Here is a 25,500-nt window from a genome sequence, read left to right on the forward strand (position 1 = left end):
ACAGACGAAGAAAGTTTTGAATAAGTCACTTTGTAAAATTTCAATTCAAACAAGGGACACCAAATTTTGGACCTCTACGATATTAGTTAGTCACCGAGCTTCTTAAATCCTCGAACGATTTTAAATAAGTCACTTTGTAAAATTTCAAATATTTTTTCCAGTTAATTTTGAATAGTTTTGTTACTTTTTATAAAACATTTTTAACATAATGTATGTATATAATTGGTATGATTAATATTCAAAAATCGACTCAAGAAGTATTTTTTTATTTATTTAAATATGTTGTTTATATTTTAACTATATAATAGTTTATATCTTTAATTATTTTATTTTGTTGAAGTTAAGAAGCTCATTGATAATTTCTTTTATCACAATTTTAGCCAAACTCATCAATTTAATTCAGTTTCCTCGAGAGATCAGATTTTGGCCCATCTATTCACCCCAAATAGACAAATCAGCAACCCTTTTGTTTGCCTCAATTTCTTGCATCTTTAGCTAGCCCATTTTCCAACTTCCATCAACTCCATTTAATTATTGGTAAAAGGGTTTGATATACCCCTTAACTTTGTCATTTAGAGTTGATATACCCTCGTTATAAAACTTGTAAATAAATAACCCACATATACCCTTTTCCTCTAACGGAAATGAAAAAATAATAATCTTAATCTAAAATAAATGGCCCACATCAACTCGATTTAATTATTTTTCGACGCAGACCATTCCACCTCGACTCAACCCAATTATGTATTCGTAAAGAAGAACCCAGCGCGTGCAATTTCTAGAAACCCAATAGGTTGAATGACAAAAAAAGTTTCCGGTTGCAACATTCACAGACTAAGAAAGAAATACATGACGTCTCTCCGTTCACTCGATACGACAATCCAAGCAGCAAGAAAACGACGTCCTCAACAGTGATTTGAAATAACGTCATCACGGAGTCGAACACGACGTCAAGTAGATAGAAAGTAGTACTCTACGTCTCTGTTGTCGTCTTCTTCATATGTCCCTTTCAATCATGAGACAACAATGAAGGCATGCGGAAGCACCCTTATAGTGTGGGATGGCTCCACATCGTTGCTCAAGGACGAGGGTGTCAATCCCTGCCATCTATCTTGTAATTTTCTCTTCCAGAATGGTTTGGAACTTCAGAAAAAGGGTGTTTCAATTTAATTGTAAAAGAATTGGGAGTTTGAATTTCGATTTGGTTATTGGATTTCATCCATTTCCCTTATTTGAACCCTAATTTCCCTTCTATATATAGTTGCTTATTATTCACGGTTGAAACGGGGAGAAAAAATATTGAGATGAATTAGCTGGAATTTGAGAGGAAATACGATAAAATACTAGCTTAAATGTTTACATACAAATATTTAGGAATAGGTTATAGAAGTTGAGAGAGTGAGTTCGGCGTTGATTGAGTCTTCTGCTAGAGTTCTAGTGTTGATCGAATCTTATGCTCATTTCACATGAGTTCACTAGAGTCGTCGATTGTAGTGGTTGAAGCTCGTTCTGTCTAGGTTGCTGTCCCAAAAAAAGGTGACTCTTCTTCCCCCATACTATTCTTTTGTCTTCTTTGTTTTTTCTGATGGTGTGTCCTAGTGCAATATGGTCAACATTTCGTTGTGGTGTTACTGTTAGTTATTATCAAATATTGGTGGCATTTATGCTCGTAAATGATTGCCATGAGTTAATTTCAGTATCGAATTAAGTCTTTTGCCGTCTTGTATCTAGTGTTGATGCTTTTCTCTTCCACTTTTGTTTTGTTATTTGAATGTTGTTAAACCTTTATTATCATGTTTATTATAATGTTAAACATTAGGGGTACTGCATTTAGTTTGTTTTGTCTGATGTCGTTACTCATGCAAGCCTAAGAATTTTGAGTTAATTGACATGCTAAGGATGTATGTGATGCTAGCAGCTTTGTATTATTTGTATCTTTATGATCTCTTTGTCTCTTTTCTCATGTCATTGTATCTAGGTATTCTGATATGCTTGTTGTTTAGTGTTTAACTTTTTGTATGTGTTTATCATGTTTGTCTTGTGTTGTTAGTAGTATTCAGTTAGCTCTGGATTAGAATTTATGCTTGGTGTAATATAATTTTTCCTTCTTGCTATTCATTTCACGCGAAAAATGCTTGCATTTGAAGTTTTGAGTCGGTATAAGAGTCTGAGTTTCTTATTTTATTTTCTCACTCTAGTTTTGCTGGAGTTTAGTCTTTAGAACCGTTTGAACATGATCTTTATTGATATTATCCTCTCATCTGTATCAACCCCTGTATCCCGTGTGACCTTCATTGGCTTGATTAGCATCATATTTATAGCTTTTGTTTCAGAAATAAAGAACAAGCGCTTTCTTTTCTTTGGTTCATAAGTTTCTTTCAGACAAATAAATGACTTTCTTTACTGTTAAAATATGTCTTAGCATGCTCTCTTTACATTCCGAGTTATTTATTGAATGCTAATCAGTTGTTTATTACGAATGTTCTGCTCCTATGTTGCCCCTATATAATTCTTTTGTGGACTTTATTTTTCGAGCATATTCATGTATGTGTTTGTATTTTCTAAAATTATTTCCTTCCAACAGGTTAGTGTCAAATCTTGTTTATCATCCTCGTGTCAATCACCTTTTTACATAGTTATCTTCTTACTATTAATATTTTAAGTTATTTTGTGCTTGATTAATTCTTGTCATTTGTTAAGCTAGTTCAAATTGTCTTTCTTAAAATAATCTGTTACTTTGGTCTAATAGTTAGTTTTGTTACCCTTTCCATTTTGAATTGCTTAAAGTTATATCTTAATCGTTTTTCTTACCTCAATTATTAATTTTGTTTTCTTTTGTTTGTTGTATGATTTACTTCCCCAGTCCATGATGGGCTTATCTTCCTTGCATCTCCGAGTCGAGCCATATTACTTTATTGCTCAAGTCAACTATCAGAAAATTTAAATACATGCTTTCTGAGGTTAAACAAAGCTAGAATTTGAATTTTGAAGCTCCGAAATGTCCAAAAAAGGGGCTGTATACACTAATTGACTTGACGTATACAGTGATATACAACTTCTTCGTTGCTCAAAGTGCTCTATGCTCAAGTTCAATAGGTAAGTGACATGCTTTTCCAAACACCATTTGTTATGGAGACATGTCAATAGCTGTTTTAAAATCTATCTGATATCCCCATAATTTATCATCTAACTTTCTTGCCAATCTGTCTGGTTACATTTACTATTTTTGCAAAAATTATCTTGATTCCTCTGTCAGACACTTCCACTTGGACGCTGGTTTGTGGGTGATATGATATAGCTACCTTATGTTGTTTCACGCCATACTTTGTCAAAAATGCACTGAACACTTTGTTTCAAAGATAGAACCACCATTACTAATAATAGCTCTAGGCGTTCCGAATCTTGCAAAAATGTTCTTTTTTAAGAACGCTGCAACACTCTTTCCATCATTCTCAGGTAATGCTACATCTTCCACCCATGTGGATAAATAGTCCAGTGTTACCAGAATATATTTGTGTACATATGAACTTACAAAGGGACCCATGAGATCAATTCCCCACACATCAAGCAACACTACCTCCAAATTGAGTGTCATAGACAACTCATGATGCCTTGATATAGCTCCTTGCCTTTGGCATATATCACAACTTCATACCAACTCAGCTTCATCCTAGTTAATAGTTGGCCAATAAAACGCACATTGATATATCTTATGCGCTGCTCGAGCTCCACCATGATGCCCACCTACTGGAGAGGAATGACAGGCTTCCAGAATAGATAACATTTCAGCTTCTGGAACACACCTCCTAGTATGTTATCAACACATACTCTATACAGATAAGGCTCATCCCAAAAATACTTACCAACATCATGTAAGAACTTTTTCTTTTGCTGATATGCCATCCCCTCATGTATCAAGTCGCTAAATAAGAAATTATAAAAATCAACAAACTAGGGAATGAGATCAAGAGTAGCAGCCAATACCTGTTCATCTGGGAATACATCATCTATTTCGAGCTCATTGTGTTCTTTATTTGCAGCTTCCGATCTGGAAAGGTCATTTGCTACCTGGGTTTCACAACCTTTTCTATCTTTTCTATCCTTTACTTCAAAATCGAATTCTTAAAGTAGTAACACCAATCCGATTAATCTTGGGTTGGATTCTTCTTGGCCATCAGATACCTCATATCAACATGATATGTGTCTACTATTACTTTGGTGCCCAGCAAATATGCTCTGAATTTCTTAAATGCATACACTATAGCCAACAATTCTTGCTCAGTGACAGTGTAATTTTGTTGTGCTCCATTTAAGAACTTATTTGTATAGTAAATTGGATGGAATATCATATTGAGCTTTTGACCCAACGCAACATCGAATGTAGTTCCACTAGCATCGCACATCACTTCAAATGATTCTTCTCAGTTCAGACCAATGATTATAAGTGCTGATACTAGTTTCTCTTTTAGGCTTTCAGGCAGCTGTCATCAAAGATGAATGTCACCTCCTTCTCCAAGAGCTTACATAGGGTGCAAATTTGGATATGTCCTTAATGAAATGCCTATAGAATCCGGCATGTCCCAAGAAACTCCGAACACCTTTCACACAAAGAGGAGGAGGCAATTTTTCAATCACCTCAATCTTTGCCTTGTCAACTTTGATTCCTTTTTGCAACACTTTATATCCAAGACTATGCCCTCTTTAACCATAAAGTGGCATTTCTCCCAGTTTAGTACCAAGTTGGCTTCCTCACATCTTTATAGTGCCTGCTAAGTTTTAACAAACAATCATCAAACATATCATCTACTATAGAGAAGTCATCCATAAATACTTCAAGAGTGTCCGCAATCATGTCTGAAAAAATTGACATCATACACCATTAAAATGCGTCGGTGCATTACACAATCCAAACGACATGCATTTAAATGCAAAAGTGTCATAAGGAAATGAAAATGTAGTCTTTTCTGATCTTCAGGAGCAATGGATATTTGATTGTAAACAGAGTATCCATCTAAGAAACAATATCAACCTTTACCTGCTAACCTGCCCAACAAATGATCAATGAATGGTATAAATAAATATTCCCTTAAAGTCTATTTGTTCATCTTTCTGTAGTCCATGCATACTCTCCACCCAGTCACTGGTCTTTGTGGAACTAATTCATTCTTTGCATTCGCCACCACATTCAAGCCCTTTTTTTTGGCACACATTGAACTTGACTGACCTAGTGACTAGAAAAGACTGGGTAAACCACCATAGAATCTAACCATTTGATTATTTCCTTTTTCACCACCTCTTTTATTTGAGGGTTCAACCTCCTTAGGTTATCAATGCTAGGTATACAATCTTTCTCAATATGAATTTTGTGTGTGCAAATGCCTGGAGGTCTTCAAATTATATCGGCAATAGTCCATCCAATGGATTTTTTAAACTGTTGAAGCACTCTAACCACGTTTTATACTTGTCCTTAATTTAAATCTGCAGCCAAGATCACAAGTAAAGTGTTGTTAGTACCCAAAAATACATGCATGAGGTCACTTGGCAACTGTTTCAGCTCCAAAACTGGTGGTTCCTTAGTGGAGGGTTTATCTGGAGCATTTGGTCTGTTTTTCAAATCCAAGTCTAATTTCTTAGGAGCATAAGAATATGCTCCCATACCCTGTATAGAATTTATAGTTTTTCCATAATCAGATCGGAAATCCACATTAAAGCTCATCGGCACAACGACTAATGTTTTAACAACTATCCTTTATTCTATAGGTGCCTTAAAATCATCATCAACAACAACTTCAATTTCAGATACCAATTCCATCTCTCGTGGTTTTTTCATTAATCTGCATATTTTAAGCTTGACCTCCTCTGAATTAAGTTAAACTTCAAATCACCTCGTTCAACATTAACCAAAGCTCTTCCTATAGCCAGAAACGGTATTTCCAGAATTATACGAAATTTAGAGTCTACTTCCTAATCCAAAACAACAAAATCGATGGGAAGATAAATGTATCCACATGTACCAACACATCAAACAAGATTCCCACTGGTCTCTTGACTACCCTGTCAGCCATCATCAATCTAATGTTGTAGGTTTTGGTATTCCCAAACCTAACTTTTCATAAATGGCTAATGGCATTAGATTAATGTTAGCCCCTAGATCACACAAAGCTTTTGCAAAATTGATTAACCCAATGGTGCATAGGATTGTAAAAACACCGGGATAATCTTTTTTTTTAAACCACATTTCTGGTCGCAATAGCACTGCAATGATGCACATCATTAGAAAAATCAAGACTTACAGCTCTTTTCTTGGTAACCAAGTCTTTCATAACATGGTATATCCTGGCATTTGTTCAAGAGATTTTACCAGCGGAATATTTGCTGAAAGTTGCTTCATCATGGTGATGAACTTTGTAAACTTTCCATCTTCAGCTTTCTTTTAGAGTCTTTACAAAAATTAGGAGGAGATCTAGGAGTATGTTGTAAAAGCAATTTTTCCTGGATCTATTTTTCTTTTCCTCCAAAAGAGTTGCTCTGTGATGATTTCCTCCAAGTCATCGACAGGTGCACTTTTGTCATCGTTTGTTCCAGATTGCTCTTGAACCTTTTCATTCTTGGTACCTGCAGAATTTTTGTTAGATAACACTTTACCACTCTTGGAAGTGATGTCCATGTAGTGTCCGTCCTTTATGGGATTTTGAATACTGATAGTGAAACATTCTTTCTATGATTTAGAGATGTTGAGAGTTGTCCCAACTTTTGCTCTATTTGCTTAATAGAGGTGGTGTGATAGTATTCCAATGACTCATGCTTGAAAACTCACAAAAAAATTCTTTAACTCCTACATATGTTGATTCAACCTTTTGAAGCATCTTGTCCATCATGTCTTCCAGCTTAGATCCACGGGAATTACCATTCGTTCTTTCTCTGCTACCTGGGGCATATACACACCACTACGATCATTTCTGTGCCCATCTCTATTTTGCCAGTTTCCTTGATCTCTGTTTGGTGGTCATTCATACTAAAAATCTCTGGTGTAGTTCTGACCTACATTTCCAAAATAATACCCCTGTTGTCCAGAGTTATATTTCCGGAAACCTTCTTGGTTTCCCAAGTAGTTAGCTTCCTCATCAATGTCAATGTCTTGATCTTCACACCTGCTTTGTTGTCCACAACATTAATTTTTACATACTTGGAAACAATATACTTTGTCAGTAAATCAATTTGGGTTCTCTGATGCTCCATGTACTAATCCTTTTCGTCTTCCCACTTACTCTATTCAGTTGACATCTCATATGCATACCCTAGTTCCCCAGCTTCTGCATCTCTAGTCGACCATGTCCTATTATTTTTGGAAACTTCATCCAACAATTGCATGTTGTCTGGAAATACTTTACTAGTAAAAGAACCTCCACGGACTACATCAACAACAGGTTTAGTCACATAATAAAGAGACCTATAGAAAGCTTGTTTAAGACGTCTCTCACTAAGATCATGGTTGGGACATTTCTTCAATTTTTTGTTGAAACTCCAACAAGTGTCATGCATCCCTTCTCGTGGTAACTGCTCATGTGTACTTATCTCATCTTTTATTTGCATTTTCTTTTAAAATTCTGGGAAGAATCGTTCTAGGAAAGCTTTTTTGATTCACTCCAAGTTCGAATAGAGTCATATGGGATCTCATTCAACCAATTAGTTGTTTCCCCAGTATGACATAAGGGAATTAGCCTTAGCCTGATTGCAATTTGACCCACTCCAGATTTCTCTTAAGATTTGCATATTTCCACAAAATTCATCAAATGTTGGTTCGTATCATCACCAGTTGCCCCTCTAAAAATTCCTTTGAGATTTAGCAATTGTATCATTGTACTGATGATCGAGAATTTCACCCCTGGAGGTAGTGCAGGTAACACTATTACTCTAGTGGATCTAAATCCATCCAAATTAGCATTATCCTCTTTGTACATCATGTGAGCTGGGTGCTGGACTCTACCTCTTTGGGCTACAGGTGGCCGATGGGGTGGTATCACATCATCTCTGTTTTCATCTAATCCACTAGGTGGAACAACAATCATTTTAAAGAATATGTGTTAAATTATGAACAATTTCCACATTTTGTTGTACATGTCGTGCAACGTCAAGTTCATCCTCTAAGCCAATCTCTGTCTCTGAACCTCTAGTTCTTGAGCATTAACCATCTTGCATAGGTTTTTCTGGACTTACGAATCATAAGGAAGAAATATTTATCTCTTACTTCTAGTGGTGGGCATGCACAAAGAGATTTATCTGTAATAGATCAAAACCAACCACACAAGTAAAATTAGGAAAATATAACTACAAGTTGAATACAAGCTAGTAAAACACTCCTGAATGGAATTCCCTCGCAGCGGCACCAAAATTTGATTTGTCTAAACTTACACTTCAAATAAAAGTGTAAATGGTTGCTTCCAATTTAAAGAATTCAACTGGAGTTGAGGTTGATATCACATAGAATCTCTTTACAGATAATGTTTTACTGTTGCTTTTACCCGATTGTTGTTATTGTATCCTATTGAATAAATGATGACTAAGGATGAGTTGCTCAGTTGATTAAGAAAAACAGGGTAGTGTTCAGTATGACGCCAACTCTGAAACTCTTCTGCAATAAGAGCTTCAAACAATTATAAATTTAAAGCTCAGCGAATAGACTTTATCTAATGTTACTCATCCTCATTAGAAAATAATCACTTATATTCTCTTTAACTACAAATGATTCTTGCATCAAGAAATCGGTTAGATGGGTATGAAGATAAAATTTTCTTCTCTTAAACTCCAACTTTAACTTCAATTCTGCAAGTAAATCTTTGGTTTATCCTAACAAGTGTTTTTCTCTCAAATAACCACTCGATACAGGCTATTCTAAAGCGTGAACTCGTTAGAAAAAATTATACTCAAAGCTTTAACCTACAACATGTAAAGAAAGATTGATCTACGCTTGTTTTACAGAGTAAGATTCACAGTATCATCATAGATCCCAGACAAATGGTCGAAAGGTTTAGTGCCTCATAATTCCACGTATATAACAATTAATAAGAATTGAGAACATAATTTTGAACACTTACGAAGTCAATTTGCAATTCAAAAACTACTTTGTAATTTGAGAGCCAAAATTCCTTTGTTATCAATTGATTCGAAAACTAGAAGAACTCCCCAATACCCTCAAGTTCTATCATCGTCCCCTCGTGAAAGTTCAATAATTGATAATTATTTAAAAACAACCTCAATTAAAAACAATAAAAAAAATTCCAAATAAAAATAATAGAACTAGGACTGTATTTTCTACCCTTTCACGACCACCATCACCTTCCATGAAAGGGTTCATGGTTCGTGAAGTCTTTTCTATAGCATTCCCTTAGCGTGCCCCAATACTAGATCTTCTTATAAGCTTCTAGACTGAGCTCGACGGACAGGCTCACGAACCATCAGAGAGACAACGGTCCGTAGAGTTGTCTGTAGTCTTTTTTTCAAATCAACAAAACTTGGACTTTTAGCTACACTTTAGAATCTTGTACACGAACTGAACCACGGACCGTCAAAGTGATTACGGTCCGTGCAGACGTCCATAGTTTTCACTTCAATTTTCTCAAACTCTGAAAACTTTAATTTCTCTATGGAATCTTATTTGCGAACTAAACCACGTACCGTAAAAGTGATCACAGTCCGTGAAGTTGTTCGTGTTCTTCACTTTGACACTCGGAAATATGTCTTCAGAATCCAGCTACTGCCATCACACTTAACGGTCACTTTCATGGTCTGTGAAGTGGACCATGGACCGTCAAGATGGTCGTGATTTATTTACTTATTTTCTTCTCTGCCTGACCCTTGCTGCATCATTAACAAACACAAATACACTAGATTCTAGTATTAGTTCTTTGTTTTTAAGCGTTAACTGTAGTGTTGTTTCATTGTGTGTATATGCAAGTCGAACAATTATATGGCCTGAAATTTAAACATCAAGGACTTTATTTGAATACATATTCAATATATAAAAAATTTAAAGTGTGAAGTTAATTGATGTAGTTAAACGACATATGCTTTCTCTCTAAAAATGCATGTTGAACTTTCAAAAAAATCGATGATAAAATTTGATGTTAGGAATAAAATCTAAGAAAGCCATCACATAATGGGCTTAAATTACCTATAGAAAAATCAAGGACAAGATCAAAGCAAGCAGAGAAGAGAAAGCTAAACAATTCTAAAGCTATTTCAATTGACCAAAACAATGCACTTCTTTTAGCAAGATATATTTATTCAAACTACCATTTTAGGTGGATAACCCAGCAACATAACAACATAAAACGCAAAACAGTGGCGAATCATCAACACGTTCAGGAATAAGTGATAAAATTACTAAATAAAAGAGGAAAAAATGAATATTGAAAACAAAAGCTTAAAGTTAAGATATTAGCGCTAAAACAGATTATAATCAAAATACCATCCTTAAACATGCATAAGAAATCGAATCGTTAACAATATTCTTATGAGGAGAAGCAAAATTATCAGCTGAAAACAGCGTTGACTTGCTTAAAAGACTAATCTTATGACTTATAAACCTTACTATCATTTAGCGTTTACGTGTAACCTCTATATATCAAAGTCACTTTCTTTTACAACAATACACAACACTAAAAGCTTTTCCAGATTCACTCTACAATAGAAAGAACAAATGAAGGCATAAAAGAATTTACAAAGTTTATAAGAAGCAAATTAACGAACCTCAACTTGTGCCAAACATTTTTAGATGACATGATAACAACTAATATCCTTAAACGATGAGCCCTCTTCGAAAAATAAGAATGAGAAATCTATCTATCTCTCTCTATATATATATATATAAGTTGATGTGGCATGCCTATATGATCACCACTCAAATTTATCCCTTTTATCTAATTTTGAATTTTTCAATTATTTGTTAAAATAATAATCTATTCAATACATCTATTAGCCTACAATTAAAGAAGACGATGAAAAGTTTTAACATAAGTGATATTTTTATTGTTGTAACGGAGTACGAAGAGTTGTAACGGTTGTCAATAATTTCTTACAGTCAATCAATTAAAAAGTATAAAATAATAGAGCACATAACCTAAGAGTAATCAAGAAAATTCCTGAATAAGTGCTACAAAAAATTATTAACTACCTCATGTAAATCAAGTTTTTTTATTTGTCTATACAAATGAAATTATGCATGAAAGTAAGTTGATGAAATGGAAGAATTATTGCAATAGAAGATATTGTTGTTCAGGTAGTTGAATTTTTGAAAAGTTTTACTCTCTCAAATAAATTAAAAAATTTATTTGTTTGTAGAAATGAAATCAAACAAGAGGATATGGATGTAGATTAACAAAATCGAAGAATCACTCGGTAAGAAGATTTACTGCTTCAGATAAATCAAAATTTTAATTTGTTATATAAATGAGTTCATTAGAATATATCTATGCAAATTTAATCATTTTATGCCAATAAAAATTATATCAACAGATTTATCAAAATTGCACAATGAAATACTATTTAGAAATTCAATATACCAAAGTTTGAGAAACATCAAAATCATGTCCTCTAACATTTAATTTGTGAACCGTAAAATTATGCCACCACATGAAGTATTAGTTCTCTAACTTTATTCTTTTTCTTTTTCACAAATGAAAAGCTAACAAGAAGACGAGAATCTTTTCTAATAGTAAAGAATAAATTTATGGTGATATAATGAGAAGCAAAAATATAAAGATGAGGCAGGAAATAGCAAGATAAAAGGAAGAATATATTTATGGTGATATAATGAAAAGCAAAAATAAAAAGATGAGGCAGGAAAACAAAATAAAAATATCATATCTGTTAAAAACATATTTGTGTTATATGGAACGTCTTATTATGTGAAGATGTTGTTAGGAATTTTACTTGAAGACAAAGTTAGGTTTAACATATAAATAAAGGGGTTCTGCTTCATTGTAAAGAAAATTCATGAATACTGAATATACTTAAAGAGAAATATGAAGTCTTCTCTCTTCTCGCTACTTTATTCTTCTTCTTGTTTATATAATTTTATAATATGTTATGAACACGAGTATCTATCCATTGAGTTTAGTTAATATGTCCAATTTTCATTCTCTTCTTAGTGTTCTGAACATTGACACGTATGTAAATTAATATCTACCAAAATTATCGAATTTCTCATCAAAGTGATAAAACAGAGAACCTTAAAGTTCAGGTAAGCACTATTAATTAATGGGGAATTTTCAAACAAAAGGTAGATCTACTCTTATGAATATTTTTTTATTGTCTGGATCATTTTCTTTCACACGTTTATAGAGAGACATATTTAATTTATTTGGGAAGTCCTACACTTCTTTGTCATCTAATGAAAACTTTAGATTTATATGATCTCTCATATGATAAAACTGATTTACCACGTTTTAACTTTCAGAAATCAATAATTTTAATTATGATCATGTTTTGAGTTATTTTAAAAGTTTGTTTTTTGACTTTAAATAGTTATAATTATACGAGAAGTGATAATATTTCATATATATTGTTGAAATTTAATTTACCAATTCAATAGTAAGACAATAAATTCATGTTTTATCGCATTTAAAAGGGTAAGACGATCGATTCATGTCTAATCGCACCAACAAGGTAAGACATCACATTTTGTCATGATGCACCTAAGTATTGGGTTAATGTCATATCGATTTATGACGTAACATGCCTTTATGTGGATAAGATGTTGGGTTTGAGAACCAATGCATTATATTGATGATACATTGACTATTAACCAAACAATGTGCCTTTATTAAAAATTAGTCATGAAATCGCTCCATTCTCTAAAGTGAATGTGACAGCAATGCATATTATGTTTGAAATAAGGCAAGTGATTGAATAATACAAATGAATATGGAATGATGTACTAAAGCTATCATAATTTGATATGCTTACATGCTGGTGTTGTCTTCACGAAGAATGAGAACTTTTGATAAATGCTACAAATATAGATTCGTTTTTTAAAAGGAATGAGGTGTAAGCCACCATGCTAGGCGTGAGAAAGATCGCGACCTTTGGTCAATGATGTAGTATCACTAAGAATGTCTCTAAGAAGACATGTATTCTAGAAAAGTTTCATACTTTATTTTCAGGCTTGTAATGAACAAAAATTTGTTCAACTGAGACACATTTATATAGCAATCAGAAGTTTACTAATTTCAATACTCAGATCATGTGAGATATCTAAAACTTGTAGTGATCAGACGAATTATAGAAGATTTAAATAAATATACATTAATGAACCTAAAAATTTATTTAGATGATGAATTTTCTTGTACTCTTGTAGTGAGACAAGTTAATTGTGAGACCACATAAACTAAAGTTGAGATTGAATCCTTTGCGTTCTAGGAACGTACACAGATATTTATGGACATATTCATCCACCTAGTGGATTGTTTAGATACTTAGTAGTCCTAATAGATGTTTCTTCTAGATTGTCTCATGTGTGTATATTGTTATCACGAAACTTAATATTTGCAAAAGTATTGGCAAAAATAATATGATCACGGACACAATATTCTGATAATCAGATTAGTCTATTCAGTGGTTGGATCACGACTCACATTTAGAAGAGGTAGAGTAATTGAGAAAAAATAAATCTGAAATTTACTCACGGAGTATTAAAGTTAAATTTTTCTCATATAATAGTAATAAATTGGGAATCGTAACATCCCGTAACTCGAATTAGCTAACAATAAGTTAAGAAAACCAAAAAATCACTTTTGAAAAGAATAGAAAAAATCTTGAAATTTTCAATGTTAAGAAAGTGAGTTTTGGTCATTTTCAAATGACCATAACTTCTAAATCAGGATGCGTTAGAGTCATTTCTTTATATGGTCGGAAAGACCTTGGAGAGATCTTTCCAATGGCCTCGAGTTTTCCCTATTTCGATATTGTATGGGGAATATATGCCTTTCAAAAGTTGAGTTGTTGAATTGAGAAAAGTCCAATCCGGATTTTAGTAAGGGCAAAGTAGTCTTTTTAGCCATTTATTTCCTAAATCATTTTAAGGGTTTAATTGGGGTAAAAAGGTTTTGTTTAGATTAAAAAAATTATTTTCACGCTTAGGGCTTGGGAGAAAAGAGAAGAGAAGAAGAAGAAGGAAGGAAGATCAACATTTCGCCAAGAACGCCAATAGATTCCGGTGGAATTCGTCGGGGATGATCCCTATTGAGGTATGTGAGATTTTTTGTATTGGATTCATTTATCCACACATCAAACTTACTTTAGTTTTGTATTTTGGAATTGTTCATATGAGTTGAAGTGAAATCTTGATAAATCTTGTCGAATCTCTTTTGGTTTAGTTGATTTAATACCCATTGATGTTGATTAGTAGTTTTCAATGTCGTTTTTGAGTTAGATCTGTTGGGTATTGATATTGTTGATGATTATAAAGGTTTGGGGATCGAAGAGGTTTAGGCATTTTGGGATTTTAAATGAGTTTAAAAATCCACCAGGTTAGGCGCGTCGCGCCTGCAATGCGCCTGAAGTTGGCTTCAGTCAACTGATGTTGGCACGGCGCGCCACCAGTACGCCCAACCCAGCGTTTTCATCCAATTTTTGTAGTTTAGTCCTTTTAAGTCATTGAAAGGTACATTAACACCTTCCAGTGATTGTAATTACTTCAAATGATTTCTAAACATCTAGAAGTCATTAAAGAATTCAATCACAACCTTGAATCCATAATTCAATTCAAGAAAAGTTAAGATCAAAGTCAAAAAAGTTAAGAGTCAAGTCTAAAGTTAAGAAATAAGCAAAGTAAACTTCTTAAAGGTTTTCAAGAGTCTTATTTAAACATTTAAATCTTGTTTTGAAGACTCAAGTTTCAAACTAAGCAAAGAGTTAAATTGAAGTTCTTTTCTACAAAGGTATATGGGGACTAAGTATTTCCACTGAAACTTAAAATTGTTTTTAAACTTAAACAAGTAAGGAAACTTTGATTTACAAGGAGCCTTATGACATGTTTTCAGAAAATAACTATAGCTTTCTATACGAGGCAAGAAGGAAACCTAAGATTTCCAAGATAGCCTTTGAGATAAGTATTTTGAGCACTAATATCAAACGCAGAATCAATATGTTTTTAAAACATAAAAGCCACCATATTACCTATATTGGGGAGAGGTCAGACAACTCACAATCCCCATAAACCATGTAGCCACTGTGGGTAGAAAAAGTTCATACTTTTTAGATGAACTGTTTTCACAGTAGATTAGTGGATCCATTAGGCAGTTCAGGTGTTATATTTTTGGCCGGGTGTAGGATGCGCTGGCAGCATGAGGTATATCGTTGTATCATCTCTGTAGCTCTTAGTGATGATTGTCGGTTAGAGAAACTCTCATAACAGTTATTGTATTCTTATATACATCAACTTTATTGTATTTTTACATACATACCAAATTTAATTGTATCTTGCTGACATTCAGAGATTTCAGCATGTTACAGATAGTTTTCTTTATATTGCACTTATTTTAAAATTTAATTTTATTGAATGAGTTAAGTTATTCATGAGTTGATCTTAGCCAAGTTAAGTGTTCCTTCTTACTCATTTTTCAAGATTAAGTGTTGTTAACATTCCAACTTGCATACTCGTACATTCAATATACTTATGCTTGTTGGACTGAATCGTATTATGATGCAGACGTAGGTAACTAGGATCAACATTTCACGTGTCGTTGATCTAGCGAGCAGCTTAGAGTCAATTTGTGAGCCTTTGTTCATTTCAGAGTGTATCCTTATCATTTAGATATTTGATTTAGTTTTCAGCTATTAGGATGATTGAGGGGTTTCCAAACATCCATCTTTATGTTAGACGCTTCATAGATAGATAATGTTAGTTTTATTTTGTCTTTCATTTCAATTTTAAAGACTTAAAGTTGCCGTTTTGGCTAAGTACTATTTTAAAGTTATATTTTATGTTAAGTCTTTTGCTGAGTTAAGTAAGCTAGACCAAGAGTTCGCTCAAGGACAACAATGGTCATTGAGTGCCAGCCACGTCCAGGTTTTAAGCTCGGGGCATGAAAAACTTGGTATCAGAGTAAGGTTTTCAAGAGTCCTAGGGATTCTATGAAGCCATGTATGTAGAGTCGTAGTCATCGGTTTGAAATGCTCCACATTTATGATTAGGAGGCTGCAACATTTAGGAATATCTCACTTGTTTCATATTTTTTTCGTGTGTTAATATTTATCTCTAAAAATCTCTATCTAATTTATGTTGTTTCAGATAACCATGTCTCCACGAAGAGCAGCAAGAGGTCGTCAAGCTATGAGGAACATTGAACCTTAGAAAAGTAACTACCCAATGCACCTGAAGTGCAACCACAAGGAGAAGTTGCTAATGTCGAGTTCATAGAGGCAATTAGGATGTTGAGTCAAGCTGTGACTAACCAGGTTGGTTGACAAAGGGGAACTCAACAAGAAGGGGCTGACACTTTGAGGATTCGAGAATTCTTGAGGATGAATCCCCCAAGTTTTTCTTGTTCAAGCACTACCAAGAATTCGGAAAACAGTGTAGAAGAGTTGAATAAAAATTTGATGTGATGCATGTCATTGGTGTTGAGAGAGTCAAACTGGATGCATACTAACTAAAGAATAATGCTAGGACTTGGTACGACCAGTAGAAGGAGGGCAGAGATGAGAATGTACCACATCCGAATTGGGCTTGCTTTGAAGAAGCTTTCTTGGGGAATTATTCCACGAGAATTGAAAGAGGACAATGTACGTGATTTCCTCACAATTAAGAAGGACTCACTCATTGTGCATGAGTATGGATTGAAATTCACCCAACTATCTCGTTATGCTCCAAAGATGGTAACTGACATGAGGAGTACGATGAGTTAATTTGTTGCTGGCTTGGGTCATGCTTCAAGTAAAGAGGGATGGGTTGCAATGCTTATTAGAGACATGGACATTTCGATGTTAATATATGTACAACAGGTAGAGGAGGAAAATCTGAGGGACAGATAAGAGTATAGTAAAAGATAGCCAAGACCGAAATGAGTCTGAGCAATAGAAAGGTGGTTCGAATTGGCTACAGTTTCAGAATTAAAGGGGGGTTGCACTATTATTTGCTAATGCACCTACGCCCAGAGACAGAGTTGAATCATCGTCATAACTCCCGAGCAAAGCCTGCATATTCATAGGGTAGTGTGGCGCATGGAGGTAGTAAGCCTCCTGCTTGCACAAGGTGTGGTAGGAATCACTCCGGTGTTTGTCGTGATGGCTCCATAGGTTGCTTCAAGTGTGGTCATACCGGGAATTTTATGAGGAAGTCCCCAAAGAATAAGCAAGGCGGTGGTAATGGGGTAAACAGAGCTCAATCTTTATCAGTTGCTCCACCGACATGGTTGCACCTAAGGGAATTACTTTTGGTGCTGGCGGAGGAACAAACAACTTGTATGCTCTCAACAGTCGCCAAGAACAGGAAAATTCGCTAGACGTTGTCACTAGTATGATTCAAGTCTTTGACTTTACTGTTTATGCATTGCTAGACCCAAGAGCCAGTTTATCTTTTATAACTCCATATGTAACCATGAACTTTGATACTATCCTGAGAAACTGACTGAACCATCCTATGTTTCCACACCTGTTGGTGAATCCATTCTAGAAGAAAGAGTCTATCATGATTGTCATGTTCCGTCAGTCACAACAGTACCATAGCTGAATTAATTGAACTAGACATTATACATTTTGATATCATTCTTGGTATGGATTGACTTCATGTCTGCTATGCCTCCATTGATTGTAGAACTCAAATAGTCAAGTTTTAGTTTCCAAATGAGTTAGTCTTAGAGTGGAAGATCAGTTCAGAAATGCCTAAGAGTCGATTCATTTCGCATCTTAAGGCAAGAAAGTTAGTTTCAAAGGGTTGTATCTATCACTTAGTCTGAGTTAAAGACTCAAGTGCCAACGTACCTTCCCTTCACTCTGTTCCTGTGGTAAAAAAGGTTTCCGAAAGTCTTTCCTGATGATCAACTTGGAGTCCCTCCTTGTCGAGAGATAGACTTCGGCATAGCCATCATCCAAACACTCATCCTATATCTATTCCTCCCTACATAATGGCATCAACAAATTTAAAAGAGTTGAAATAACATGTGAAAGATCTGTTAGATAAATGTTTTATCCGACCAAGTGTCTCACCTTGGGGTGCTCCGGTCTTGTTTGTAAGAAAGAAGGATGGTTCCCTTAGGATGTGTACAGACTAGCACCAATTGAATAAGGTGACCATCAAGAATACGTATCCTTTCCCAAAGATAGATGATTTTTTACCAGCTTCAGGGTGGTTTCTTATTCTCAAAAATTGATCTCAGATCAGGCTACCATTAGTTGAAAGTTAGGGAATTTGATATTCAAAAGAAAGCTTTTAGAAGAAGATATGGGCATTATGAGCTTTTGGCTATGTCCTTTGGTTTGACCAATGCGCTTGCATCCTTCATGAATATAGTCTTCAAAAATTATTTAGATATGTTTGTTATAGTCTTCATTGATGACATGCTAATCTATTCAAGGAATGAAAAAGATCATGCTAGTCACCTCGGGATAGTTCTTTAGACTTTGAAAGATAAGGAGATATATGCAAAGTTCTCCAAGTGTGAGTTTTGGCTTATGTTTGTGGCATTCTTGGGCCACATAGTTTTCAGTGATGTACTTAGAGTGGATACCCAAAAGATAAAAATAGTTCATAGTTGGCCTAGACCCATGTCTCCAACTGATATTAGAAGTTTCTTGGGTTTGGTTGGCTACTAGAGAAGGTTTGTTGAGGGGTTTTATCCGTTTCGTCTACATTGACCAAGCTAACTCAAAAAACAGTTAAGTTTCAATGGTTTCAAGCTTGTGAAAAAAGGTTTCAGAAGTTGAAAAAGAGGTTGACTGCTGCTCTAGTTTTGACCTTACTAGAGGTTATTCAAGGTTTTGTGGTGTATTATGATGCATCCAGAGTTGGTTAGGGTATGTGTTAATGCAAAATGACAAGGTTATAACTTATGCCTCCAGACAATTGAAGGTCCATGAGAAGAATTATCTAACCCATGGTTAGGGTATTGTAGTTTTCGCCTTGAAATTATGGCGTCATTACTTATATGGTGTTCATGTTGACATATTCTCCAAAACACAAGAACCTACAATAATTTTTCACCTAGATAGATCTAAATCTCAGACAAAAAAGGTGGTTAAAACTACTCAAGGATTATGACATGAGTTTTCTTTGTCACCCAGGTAAGGCTAATATGGTTGTTGATGCCTTAAGCAGGTTATCCATGGGGAGTACCTCCCATGTTGAGGAACAAAAGAGGGAGTTATCTAAAAATGTGCAAAGACTTATGGATTCCTTAGAAGGAGAAACAGTGGTGGCTAATGGGGTTGGATCATCACTACTGTCACGGTGAAAAAAATCAAGACCAAGACCCCATTTTTATTGATTTGAAGGTGAGTGTTTATAAGAAAAGAGTATTGTTTCTTTATTAAGGGGGAGATGGTGTGTTGAAGTATCAAGGTAGATTGTGTGTACTTAGGGTGGATGGACTCCAAAAGAGGATTATGGAGGAGGCTCATAGCTCTAGATATTCTATTCATCTGGGTTCCACCAAGATGTACCACAATTTAAGAGAGGTATATTAGTGAGAAGGTATAAAGAAGGACATTTCTAGGTTTGTTGCTAAGTACCTGAATTGCCAGCAAGTGAAAGTAGAACAACAAAGTCCTGGATGTTTGGCTCAGAATATAGCACTTCTGGAATGTAAGTGGGATATGGTTAATATGGACTTCATCACAGGCTTTTCAAGGTCTCGCAGGCAGCATGATTCTATTTTGGTAATTGTCGATAGAATGAAAAATCAACAAACCTGGTAACGACTATCCATTCAGCCGAGGTTTATGCTAAGTTGTACATTCAAGAAGTTAGAATACTTCATGGAGTTTTGGTCTCCATCATTTCAAATAGAGGTGCACAATTTACTACTAATTCTAGAAATCTTTCTAGAAAGCTTTGGGATCAAAGGTGAACTTAAGTATTGTTTTTCATCCTCAAATAGATGAACAAGCAGAGCGTACTATACAGACCTTAGAAGACATATTGAGAGATTTTGTGATTGATATAAAAGGGAATTGGGATGATCATCTACCTCTCATTGAATTCACCTAAAACAATAGTTATCATTCGAGCATCCAAATGGCTCCATATGAGGATTTTTATGGGAGAAGATGAATATCTTTAGAGGGTGGTTCGAGGTTTGTGAAGTAGGGTTTATAATAGAAGATTTAGTTCACCAAGCTATGGATAAGGTGAAAGTGATTCAAGAGGGGTTGAAAATAGAACAGAGTCGCCAAAAGTCCTACAGAAATGTTAGGAGGAGGCGTAAGAGTTTTAGGTGGATGATTGGGTATATCTTAAGGTTACACCCATGAAGGGTGTTAGGAGGTTTGGTAAGAAGGGGAAACTTAGTCTCCGGTATATTGGACCTTATAGAATATCCAAGAGAGTGGAAATGTAGCTTATGAGTTGGAGCTACCATAAGGGTTATCAACGGTTCTTCCAGTTTCCATTTTTCCATGTTGAAAAAGTGCATGGGTAATCCTTCATTGGTTGTACCAACTGAGAATGTTGGGATTAAGGATAACTTATCCTATGAAGAGATTCCATGTCACGCCCCGAGCCTACACCCAGGGCAGGACCGACACTCAAAGATCATTGTTAGCGCTCAAATGAACCCTTGACCTAGCTACTGAAATCAGCGGAACACAAAACTTAACTTAAACACGAATAGAACATATTTAAAGGGAAATACTTCATATCATAACTTTGGACAAAATGGCACTTGAGTCATAATAACTAAAAACAACTCCTAATTGAAATACTATAGTCTATGAAACCTTTAAACTATCTAGAAAGGATATTGGGACAAACCCCACAACACCCTGAAAACTAAGCAAATATGGAAATGAAAAGGATGTCATCCAGAATGCAAAAAGGCTCACCACAAACTCTGAAGCTCAATCTGGATTAACGAAGCGTTGAGTGTTGATCATGTTACCTGCATCTGCATTATGAAACGATGCAGTCAAACTGGCATCAGTACTTGAATGTACGAGTATGTGAGTTGGAATGCTAAAACAACACAGGCTTGAAAAGGAGTAAGAAAGAACACTTACCTTGGATTTGCTCAACACATGAATAACTAACTCATTATAACTACTCATTTCATTATATAATAGTTTAATGACATGTGCAATATAAAGAAAATTTGTTTAAAAGATGGTTTTCAACTCTTTATATGCAAAGATACTATTAACTCTAAGCTGTACATAAAAATACAAAATAATTTGATGTAAACTCATAATCTTAATAATAAAGAAAATATATCATGCTTCCTCTCAAAGTCTACTCGTGCAATACATGAATGATGCCTCGTACCCTCATTCATACTAAGCAGAACCTCTTGAGACATCATGCAACTGCTACTGTGGGAGTTTTTCTAACCGACAACCATCACTTAATAGTTATAGTGATGATACAACGTTTTACCTCATGCTGTCAAGGACCATCCTAAACTTGCCAATGTATTGGACCAAAACTGCGTAAATGGATCCACTAGTAAACTGTGAAAAGGAATCATCTAAAAACTATGACCTTTTTCTACCCATAGTGGCTAACATGATTTATGGGGGTTGTGAGTTATCTGAACTCTCCCCCATATCAGTGCTCAATACTGCTCCAAAAAATATATTGGTCCTAATTTTTAAAAACATATTGATTCTGTTGTTTGAGATTAGTTCTAAAAACTTAGATTTTAAAAAACTCTCTTGGAAATCATAATTTCCTCTTCCTTATTTTAAAACTAGCAATAGTCTCTGTGGTAGTGTAGCTTCCCTTCCTTCACAAAAATTGAAAACATTTTGTTTAAACTCTTAGGGACTACTTATTTCCCTTATAAATCTCTAGAAGTGAACTCAACTTGATAGTCTTTGCGTACTTGAAACTTACCTCTTAGGGAATACTTAGTTCCCTTATAGCTTTTGAGAAATGAACTCAACTCTTTACTCTTTCTTGACTTGAACTTTAAGTCTTTAAAACAAAGTGAAAAATCTTTGTGAAAGACTTTAGAAAACTTGATAACTTTACTTTGACTTGGATCTTAACTTCTAGACTTGGCTCTTAACTTCCTCGACCTTACTTTCCTTGAATTGAATTATGGATTCAAGGATCATGATCTCATGTTTATTGATGATTTTATAATGTTTAGATGTACCTTAGAGTGTTGGAAACATTTAGGAATGAGGGGTACATCACTTAGGAACTAGTACAAAAGTATAGGGAAAGAACGGGGTCTCCAGGGGGTTCTAGCGCTCTGAGAGGCGCGCAGAGCTGACAGACAGACTCTGTCCTGAGGGGCTTTGAGGGTTAGGCGCCCCAACATCCCCCCAACGGGTTTTCCGACTTTTTTCTTCGTTTTTCATCTATAAACTTTTCCAAACTCACATGGATCACACCCCAAACACTTAGTATCCCTAATTAACTCATCACCCAATGATTTAGACCCAATAACAGTCCTAAAACATGTATCACAACTAACAACGATCAACAATAATCCAATCAACAAGAATGTCAATCTTTCTTTCAAGATTCCAACCTCTAACATGAGTTAATTCATGAATTTGACTGATTTGAATGAAATTGGTGTGTAGGTGAAATAACCCAACACAAAAGAGCCCACATCCCTTGTTAGGGATCACCCCCGACGAAAATCCACAAAGCTAAACTGGGTGTTCTTGCGTCTTCTTCATCTTTCTACTCTTTTCTCTTGCTTTAAAAACCCTAGTCTATTTTCTAAGTTCATAAACTGAATGGGATCAATTTATATCCCAATATATTACTCCAAAACAAAATAATTAATTTATTTAAGGAAAATACCAAAACACCCTTACTAGATTTGCTTTTGGAACTTTCCCTGCTTAACAACCCATCTTCCGAAGGTCATATCTCACTCATACAACCTCGAAAATTTGAAAACTTAGCATCGTTGTAAAGATCTTCCAATGATATTTCCATCCATATAACGAACTCACCCAAACTCCTCTTAGTCTTGAAGTTATGGCCATTTGAAAATGGACAAAACTCATTTTTGAAATCTGAAAATTTTCCAGATCTTTCCCAATTTTTTCCCAAATTTGTTTTTTCTTAGCTAAATTCTAGTTTGTCTAGAATACGATATGTTACATTCCGGTTCAAATTTTGGATGGTCAAGTTCGTAAGTTAAGAACAAAGGAAGTTTCATCACTCAAAGTCCTTTGGAGGAATCAGTTTGTGGAAGAAGCAACTTGGGAAGCTAAGGAGGATATGAAGAAGACATATCCACATTTCTTTGAATCCGGAGAGAATATAGATCAATCTACTAAATTCTCTTCTTAGGACTTCATAAGACTATGTGTAAGCATGTTATTACTTGCTTTTATTTGTTGGGTGCTGAAATGGTGTTACTATCCGTAACTTAGTCAAAGAAATGTCATTCGAGGACGAATGTTCCCAAGGGGGAGATATTGTAACAATTCGTAACTCGAATTAGCTAATAATAAGTTAAGAAGACCAAAATAATTACTTTTGGAAAGAACAGAAAAAATCTGGAAATTTCATAAATTAAGAAAGTGAGTTTTGATCATTTTTAAACTGTGATAACTTCTAACTTAGGATGAATTAGAGCCAATTCTTTATATGGTTGGAACTCCCTTGGAGAGGTCTTTTCAAAGGTACTGAGTTTTCCGGATTTTGATATCGTTTGAGGCATATATGCCTTTTGAAAGTTAGGTTGTTGGATCAAAAAAGTCCAATTCGATTTATAGTAAGGGCAAAGTAGTCTTTTTACTCATTTATTTCCTAAATCATTTTAAGGATTTAATTATGGTAAAAATAGGTTTTGGTCAGATTATAAACAGTATTTTCACGCTTAGGGCTTGGGAGAAAAGACAAGAGAAGAAGAAGAAGGGAGGAAGAACGAGATTTCACCAAGAACGCCAATATATTCTAGTGGAATTCATCGCGGGTGATCCCTATTGAGGTATGGGATATCTTTCATGTTGGATTAATTCATCCACACATCAATATTACTTCATTTTTGTAGTTTTAAAATTGTTCATATGAGTTGAAGTGAGTTCTTGATAAATCTTGTTGATTAGTAGTTTTCAATGTTGTTGTTGAGTTAGATATGTTGGGCATTGATAGTATTGATGATTCTAAGGGTTTGGGGATAGAATTATTACGTCTTAGGCATTTTGGGATTTGAAAATGAGTGCAAATATCCGTGAGATGCACTTGGGAAAGCCAGGTGCATCACGCCAGAAGTTGGCCTTAGTCAATAGAGGCCAGCAGGCATGCCACCAGTGTGCCAGAACCAAGCCTCAGTCAACTGAGGTTGCGAGACGCGCCACCGGTATGCCCAACCCGGTATTTTTCGTATTTTAGTCCTTTTAAGTCCTTCCGAGGTACATTAACACCTTCGAGTGATTTTAATTACTTTATTAAAGAACTCAAAACATAACCATGAATCCATAATTCAATCCATAGAAAGTTAAGATCAAAGTCAAAAAAGTTAAGAGTCAAGTCTAATGTTAAGAAGTAAGGCAAAGTAAAGTTCTTAAAGGTTTTCAAGAGTCTTATTTAAACATTGAAATCTTATTTTTAAGACTCACGTTTCAAGCTAGTTAAGTTGAAGTTCTTTTCTTCAAAGGTATATGGGGATTATGTATTCCCACAGAGACTTTAAAATGTTTCCACACTTAAACAAGTAAGGAAACTTTTATTTACAAGGAGCCTTAGGTCTTGTTTTCAAAAAACATTTATAGCTTTCTATAAGAAACAAGCAGGGAAACTAAGATTTCCAAGATAGCCTTTGAGCTAAGTATTTTGAGCACTAATATCAAATACAAAATCAGTATGTTTTTAAAATATAAAATTCACCATATTTTGGGAGTAGTCATAAGCACCGATATGGGGGAGACTTCAGACAACTCACAGCCCCCATAATCCATGTAGCCACCATGGGTAGAAAAAGTTCATACACTAAGATGAAGCCTTTTCATAGTACACTAGTGGATCCATTAACTAGTTCAGATCTTATATTTTGGTCGGGTATAGGATGCGCTGGTAGCGTGAGGTAGATTGTTGTATCATCAATGTATCTCTTAAGTGATCATTGTCGGTTAGAGAAACTCCCACAATACTAATAGTATTCTTATATGCATCAGTTTTATTGTTTTTTTAAATACATACCAAATTTAATTGTATCTTGCATACATTCAGAAATTTCAACATATTTCAAACAGTTTTCTTTATATTGCACTTATTTTTAAATTGTATTATATTGAATGAGTTAAGTTATTCATGAGTTGCGCTTAGCCAAGGTAAGTGTTCCTTCTTACTCTTTTTTCAAGCTTAAGTGTTGTTAG

The 25,500-nt window shown here is 34.8% G+C and overlaps 2 long non-coding RNA genes across 2 annotated transcripts; both read left to right on the forward strand.

Annotated features, from left to right (window-relative positions):
- Positions 1–624: 624 nt before the first annotated feature.
- LOC138339577 (uncharacterized) lies at positions 625–11,512 on the forward strand. Its single transcript, XR_011212424.1, has 2 exons — positions 625–1,536; positions 2,864–11,512. It is a non-coding gene; the product is annotated as an uncharacterized lncRNA (long non-coding RNA).
- A 2,627-nt stretch (positions 11,513–14,139) lies between these two features.
- On the forward strand, positions 14,140–17,709 carry LOC104644523 (uncharacterized). The gene is made up of 2 exons (XR_002026105.3): positions 14,140–14,246; positions 16,292–17,709. It is a non-coding gene; the product is annotated as an uncharacterized lncRNA (long non-coding RNA).
- Positions 17,710–25,500: the final 7,791 nt, after the last annotated feature.

The sequence above is a fragment of the Solanum lycopersicum genome, chromosome 11 (genome assembly GCF_036512215.1).
Source record: "Solanum lycopersicum chromosome 11, SLM_r2.1".
Taxonomy (NCBI): Eukaryota; Viridiplantae; Streptophyta; class Magnoliopsida; order Solanales; family Solanaceae; genus Solanum; species Solanum lycopersicum.